At 34.3% G+C, this 8258-nt stretch overlaps 1 pseudogene; it reads left to right on the forward strand.

Moving 5' to 3' along the window:
• Positions 1–5823: 5823 nt before the first annotated feature.
• Positions 5824–6300, forward strand: LOC143559853 (protein S40-5 pseudogene; annotated as a pseudogene).
• The last annotated feature ends 1958 nt before the right edge of the window (positions 6301–8258 follow it).

Genomic DNA, 8258 nt, shown 5'->3' on the forward strand with positions numbered 1-8258 from the left:
TGTGAAAGGGAGGAAATGGGGAAATGGTGGAGGGGTTGGGTTATATATAGGTAGCTATGGGCCTCACAACCCTCTCACACTTTCACATCCAATTATTATCTAACATTTACACACAATCAAATTAACGACACATACGTAATAATAAATTTCCTTTTATTTATTACTCTCAAAAATACGGATGTTACACATCTTCACCCCTGCCACTAGTCCACGACCACCTCGGACCCCCTCTGTTTGAATCCGACAACCATCACCTAATTCCGGCGAACATCACACCCCCTTTGTCGCCGACGTTATGAATCCACCACCGTCATCTTAACCCCCGCCACCAGTCCACGACCTCTTGGAACCCCCTTTGTTTCAATCCGGCGGCCATCACCTCAATCCGGCGAACATTACTGCCCCCTTGTCGGTGATGTCAGGGTTTAAGATATTGATGATAACGAAGTGGTTGTAGATACGAGCCTTGATTTCCGGAAACATAGGGTTTGAGGGCGGTGGCGGCGGACGAGCTTGGAGGCAGGGGAGAATTTTCAACCACTAAAGGATTTTGTGATGGGGACGGTGGATTGATGTATGTGTGTGTTTGTATTTAATGGGTGTTTGGGGGGAATGGTTAGATGCCTTGTAAGGATGTTCTTGTAATCTGAATGTATAGGTTATTGTGAGTTTAATACTAGTGTGTTTTTTGTTAATAAAAGTGTGTTTTTGTTCTTGATGTTCTTGGCGTTCTTGGTGTTGCGCTTTAAATTTTGATTAAAATCTGGTGTTTATATAATATAACACAATTAACGATTATACCCTTGGACTGTTATAAAGCAGGTATTTAAATAAAACACACCGCCTAAAAATCGCACTTTCCATCTAGACCATCATATCCCTAAATCTAACGCACCAGATTACTTCTTACACTTTTTAGACACATTTCACTTCTTATTATAACTTCACCCTGTATTTACATATACGAAAATGTTTAAACGACAAAATTATCTTTAGAGTTTTACGGGGTTCGGTTCGTAAAGTGAGTGGAAAAAGTTATTAGCTTTTATGATATTCGTTAAGTTAATTATATGAAATTAAAAAGAAATAAAGAAACAAATAAATTGAAAATAAAAAAAAATACACCAAAGTGGGCTAGGAGAGACTCCGAACCCGGGTCTCTCCCAAGCCAGAACCTTAACTCAATTACACCTGCCAACCGGGCTGGTGTCTAACATGTTCGTATAATGAAATGGAAAATACTAATAGACAAAACCCAATCAATCCCAAATCTTTATAAACCCCCAAATCATGAAGCTTAATTTGATTAAGCACTTGAAATTGACAGAAGGCTTCGATTAAGCACGCAAATCTGACCATAAATCAACCAACAATTACCTGTTAAAAGCACAGATTGAAGGAAACGTGGACTAGGGTTTTACGGCCAAGACTTAATTCAAAATGAAACCAAAACTGCTTCTCAAGTGAAATTGACTTAGGGTTTTGCTTAGCGACGATGTGAGGAGGGTGTGTGTCGATTTAATTGTGTTATGGATGAGTTTATATATGGTAACGAGGTAGGTTCAGTCTGTGTTTGAGTTAAAGCAATTTAAACGAATTTTTTAAGGTTTGGCTGCAAATTAACAATCTTTACCATATATGTGGTAAGCGTTTTGAACAAGAGACGAGGAAATAGGTCTAATTCCGTGATTTACGGCCTAATTTGAGGATCGGATCGAGTTGGGGGGGGAGTATGTGTGGTGACGGGTTTGGGAGGGAAAAAGGGATTTTGGGTTATTTGCATATTGGTCCTATGAGTTTGAAATGGTTCAAAAGTTATATTATTGGTAAAACAAAATATGTATATAGTCAATATTGTTAATACTCGTTTACAAAAGGTATAAATACAAGTGACATGTACAAACGATATTTTAAATATCAAGGATGCAAAAATTTTATAACAGATCGGGTTTTCAGGTTTGAAAATTAACGGATGTTACATTTTTTATCAAATGTCCCAACTTTTTTGTTTGATTGAGGTCTCCAAAAATCTTGGACCGCCAATGATCTCAATATCTTCCTGATGAAAAACTAGCATGCTCTGCATTGATTAGGTCATCAACGTGTGATTCACAACGATAAATTATGTTGATGTTGTCCCTTTTCGCGCATCAATGTAGCGAATCCTACCATTAGTGTTACCATTGTTCATCCTACTTGCGGCATGTGCCGTTGCTTCTAATAATACTTAAAACATTGTCTCGCTATGTCAAATTTAGTCACATTAATTCAAATTCAAGCAAACCACGTACTTATGTCCGCTGTGTACACATATCAATCTAACCACAATGCCAAATGTCCAATCTAACAAAATTCAATCAAACCACATACGCATTCCAACAATGTGCACATACCAATTTAACCAAATGTTAATCTATCCATAGTCCAAGTCATAATATACACTCACGTAAGTCACTATGGTTTTAAAGGCATGTTTGCGCTTAAGGCACACTTTGGGCATTATGGGGCATTGCCATATGTTAATGGGTTCGCTTGGGTTACACAAAGCCAAATTATATCATTTCCAGTTATTTTAGTGTCAATGTAGCGCCTGGGAAATGTTAATACCAACGGCAATTTTTATGTTTTTTTCTTCTATGTTTTAAATTTTATTTGGGGTTCTTCGATAATCAGTCAGTAATTATCTGCATATATGTTATCTACATGTAAAATGTGTTGGTAATACTTTGTAGTAGTATCACTTTTGTAAATTTCACTTTTATTAATATAGAAAGACTAATATCAAATGAAGAGAATGGAATTATAGCTTTTATGGCATATAAGAATTTAAAAGGGGCACGGATTCGGTCTCTTGAAATTACAACCTTAAAATTATTTGCTTGCTTATAGAATATTTCTGAATCTCGAATGAACTTGTACATTGAAAGATAAACAGCGAGAAAGTATGAGTTAAAGGCATAATGATTATTATTTAAAGAATCCAAAGAGATACAGTCGTTTGGATGAGTATTAACTTTGTTTATCTTATATCCGCTCCTTTGTGTCCATCAAAAGTTTAAATGTATGAACTTCCTTTTAAGAAGAGATTCTCTTTAATATAATAGATAGAAAAAATATTCACGTAAATATTTTTAGGTAGAGTTCGTCGGTCATTACATAGTCACGTACCCTTTATTAGTTAAGAGTGCAATGTTACTGGATACGTTCATTCAAAAGTTTAGTTCTAGAACTAATTAATAGTACAGGAAAATAAGACTACCAGAATAGCTATTAGACTTCAACAAAGATACTTAGAGCGTTCATAGCCCCTACGTCCTCCATCTCAATCTCTATAATTAGTTGATTATACTAAACAACAATACATTTCTCTCTTCTGTTTAATCAAATAATATTTTCTATACCTTTATCATTACAGTTTTCTCTACTCTCTACTCACAATTAATTCAATAAATATTAAAAAATAAATAGAGGCAAACAAAGTTTTCCCAAATTTATAAAAAATCACTATTTTTCTCTCTTCATCCTGTCATTTACACTCAGAACCTCACCCTACAATTTACAAATTCTTCTCACATAATTTTGGAGGATGGGTTCAGAATGCTCTTAGACTATGTGTAGTGGGGTGATATTGAAGCAATATCTCCCCGATGCCCCCCCCCCCCCCCCCGCGATTTTGAGGGGGGGGGGGGGGGCGATGTGCCCTTGTCGCCATGAGTTTGCTTGGAAATATTATCATTTTATTATTATGTGTGTGATATGTATAGGGTTAAGTTATCGTACAATAATCGTTAATGTACAAAAATGTACGCGAATTACACTTAAGGCAAAAACAAAATGCTCAAGCCAAAAAAAACAAAAACGCTCATGGCCAAATACAAAAAACGCTCAAGAAATCCATAATACGGTCAAAACGAGCTTCATGAAGAAAAGTAAAAAGTTGATCAATTAACGATCCAAATCTATTTTTTTCAGTGAACCGATGATTAATTGGATATACATTGACGATTTCGAGATCTTGGGATGTGATGATCAATTTCATGAAATATGTATTTTTGTATGTTAATGTACGTTAAGGATTATTATATTATATCTTCTCTCTCTCTCTCTCTATATATATATATATATATATAACCCCTAAAATCCTACGTGTCGTGATGTGGTCGCTCTCCCCTTTTATGAAAGCCACCAGATTGCTTGATTTTAAATAGAGGCATCTCATTGATTTAACCCAAATTCATGGATATGGGTTTTTACCAAAACCAGATAGCTCTTAAACGGGTTATAACATCTCATTAAATTAAAAATTAATCTTACCAATTATTTGATATGAAAATCCTATAAAATAGGGATATACTAAAATTTAATATCCAATTTAAAAAGAAAAAGATATTATTTATAATTAATAAACAATTTTATAGTAGAAAACATAAGTGGGTCATGGGTCACCAAATCTAGATAGCTTTTAAACGGGTTATAACATATCATTTATTTATAAAACCCTTTCATCATCAAACCATAATTATATTATTAACTTTCTTACAATAAAGAAAATTAAAATCCAAAATAAATATTAAAAAAGAAAAATGTAAAACAACCATCTCAAGTTATCAGATTGCTTTATTTGTAAATGAAAGCTTCTCACGCATTTGACCCGAATTCACGGGTAAAGGTCTCACCAAACTCAGATAGCTCTTAAACGGGTTATATCATCTCATTATATTAAAAATTAATCTCATCAAATATTTGATATGAAAATCTTATAAAATAGAGATATACTAAAAATTAATATCCTATTTTATTTAAAAAGATATTATTTATAATTAAGAAACAATTTTATAATAAAGAAAATAAACGGGTAATGGGTATCACCAAACCCAGATAGCTTTTAAAACGGATTATAACATATCATTTATTTGTGAAACCATTTTATTCATAAACCTCAAGTATATTAATTATTAACTTTCTTACGATAAATAAAATTATATATAAATATTACAAACGAATAATGTAAAACAACTCCTGTAATACGGGAGATAAAATCTAGTGTGTGTGTGTGTGTGTATGTATGATGTGATGAGTTAATATTGGGCTACAAAACCATTATACCCTAAAATAAAAATCATCTTCTTTCTGATGTGACGTCATGTGTCAAAAATCACCTCTTAATACAGCCTCATCAGTATACATAGTGTCATCAGTATACATAGTGTCACCGGCTTTATAACCAAAAGAATCTAACAAAAAGGGTTGTTGGAGTTGCTCGAAATTAACTTTGTAAATGGTTGGGATTGCAAAACTGGAGCAAGAGAAGAAAACATCAATTTCGCTCAAGTTAAGAATCCTATAAACTCGCCTTTATTGAAAATAAATAAAGATTCGTAAAAACAAAATAGTATAATACAATTTGGCACCTCCACCTCCAAGTGCGCAAATATTACCACGATTTTTGTCCTTTTCCTCCAAGTTTTCACAACCTCGTAATCTAGTGTACTTGTCGATCCAACATTATTAAAATGAAACCCGACTCAAATGCACACCAAATTCACATGAAATTCAGTTCTTGGTTCCATGATTAAAACAATATATATATATACACCACCATGATTCAGTGACGGACTCTATATATATAACAATTATGAAATTAATATTAATATTATTATTCTAGTAGTTAGTTACGTTATATCATTCTGGTCTATATGATCTATGGCTAAAGGCCGGAAATTAATTTCCAGCCGGAGTGAAGTTCTGTTAGGTAGTTATGGATATGGCGGGAACACAGACCAAGACGATGAAGAAGAACTCAGAGAAGACGATGTCTAGTCGATGGTTGATGAAATGGTAAATCAGGGCGCCCGTGATTGGAATCCACGCGCCATGGTGGAGAGTACTACAAGGAGGGCTTATCGCAACCCGGTCCCACGTGGCGGAGGCGGGTTGTCCTCAGCGCTAGAGGAATCTCCTGGGATAGGGTTGGTGGTGTCCTCGCCGAGAACTGTGCATCATTTTCTCGGCGGGGACACCTTTGGGTCGCCACGTGGCGCAGGGCGTCATGTGGCGACCTCAGCGCCGGTGAATGTGCCAGATTGGTCAAAGGTCTACCGAGTTGAATCGGTTGAGTCGTTGCATGACTTGGATGATGTTACTGATGATCAAGATTCGGATATGGTTCCACCCCATGAGTATCTAGCGCGTAGCCGTGGCTCGAATTCGGTTTTTGTTGGTGCGGGCCGAACCCTTAAAGGGAGGGACTTGAGTCGTGTCCGGGACGCGGTTTGGAGCCACACCGGGTTCAATGGTTAGGTTAAAGATGTCACATGTTGATCAAATTAGTTGTCCAAAGTGGTTGAGAATGAATTTTGTTTAGTACAATAGTACATGTGTAATTTGATTGATTTTTCTTGGGCAATGACTCGGGTCATGTTGAACACTAACTCAGTGAGTCAACTCAGTAGCCATGGAGCTCAAGCATGGAACCCACTAGGACACTGTTTGATGTTGCTATTATATTTTGTTGTTTTCTTATGTCTATTATTGTACTTAAATTTATTCAAGAAAAGTAGTTTAATAATTTTGTTATATTGTATGAAACAAGACATTTTTAGGAAAACTATAAGAAATTTACATAAAATAATTTAGCTGCTAAATAAAATTGGAGTTAGAAGACAAATTTGGAGGTCATTGTCTTGAATAGGCATGATGTCATTTCAACTATACATAAACACATACTTAAGCACTATGATTAGTTGGAAAAATAATTCATTTAAAAAATAATTTTAATAATTGAGTTCCATTATAAGCCATAGGTGAGGAATCCATTAAGGGTTTTTAGTCTTACATAGATTTGGAATCATACATCAGTTGTGGTGTATGAAAAAGATTGTTATACCTTATACGGTGACAAATGGTCCAAATTTCCAAGATTAATGGACGGAAACATAATTATTTGAGTTAGAGATATAAGTTTGGATAAAGAAGGGACCAACTATAAAGAAAGATTTTAGAGTTTAAGAATAAAATAAATATTTTAGAGTTCAGTATAGAAATGGAAATATACAAAACTAGTTTTTAACCTGGCGCGTTGCACCGGGCAGGTTGGTAAATCCGAACGTTGGTAAAACACAAGTATTACCGATCCTAAGTGTTGAGGTGGTAAGTTGACGTGAATTCGATCAGTTTTTGTTACATGTGTTATTGTACGGAAACTAAAACAAAAAAAAGTTATAAAAATTGAGATGGAACATTGGGATAGCGTTGGTCAGTGAAACTCGAGCGTTGGTAAAACCCGAGCATTGTTGGTCCCTGGCGGTGATCAGTCTATATGCAAATTTGGTTGGGTTTTTCACGTTCGTTATAAAACCGGACTAAAAAAAAGAATTGTCATTCGGTCAGTTTTGTTACGGTACTATAACTAAAACAAAATGCGCTAAGTCTACGCAAAGTATGTCAGCTTTTATCACATCCGTTACGGTATATTGGTATTTGAACTAAACTAATAAAACACAAATATAACAAAGATAAATAGAAATATAATTATCAAAGTTTAAAACAGAAATATAATTATCAAAGTTTAAAATAAAAAAAAACAAAACAAAACTTGGTCCAATAGAATCTTGCCAAATGGACCAATCATAGTCCAGCGTCGCCAAACTTCTCTTTTATATATATTAGTAACTAGCTTTAGAGCCCGTGTAACTCACCACATGATCCAAATAATAAAGTTATAAATAAAGCAAATAAGTACATGCTGTGTTGTATATGAAAAAATGATTACATCTATGCTTATATTATATGTACATAAATTGATTTTATTTATATCGGAAAATGTTTTTTTTTTGAAAAAAATGAAATTAACAAAAAAGAATAATAATAATAACGTAAGTGCAAAAATATACCTGAGAACGGTTCATCTATTGGGAATTCGATTCTTAGTATCATATATATATAACTGAAAGAATTTTGGTTATAAACCAATTTCCAAAAAGACTTTTCATACAATAATAGTTCTGAGCTACACCATGAAAATGATTTTTATAATTTTAAAGGGGCTTATCGACTTTGCCATAATGAAAACACATAAAATAGCGCGCTAACCCGTTCAATTTTATGAATGTTTTGCTTCACTTGAGCATAATTTTGTATGCCATGTTTCACACACTATATTTTAATCACCATTAAAGGAAAAGTCAATGCTGACACAAATGTTTCAAATTTGATAAAAGTTAGAAGTAATGATAGGCCTAGAGGTAGCATGTCGAAAG

This window comes from Bidens hawaiensis, unplaced genomic scaffold, assembly GCF_021521415.1.
Source record: "Bidens hawaiensis isolate Kalapana, Puna unplaced genomic scaffold, B.hawaiensis_p1.1 tig00020046_1, whole genome shotgun sequence".
Classification (NCBI taxonomy): Eukaryota; Viridiplantae; Streptophyta; class Magnoliopsida; order Asterales; family Asteraceae; genus Bidens; species Bidens hawaiensis.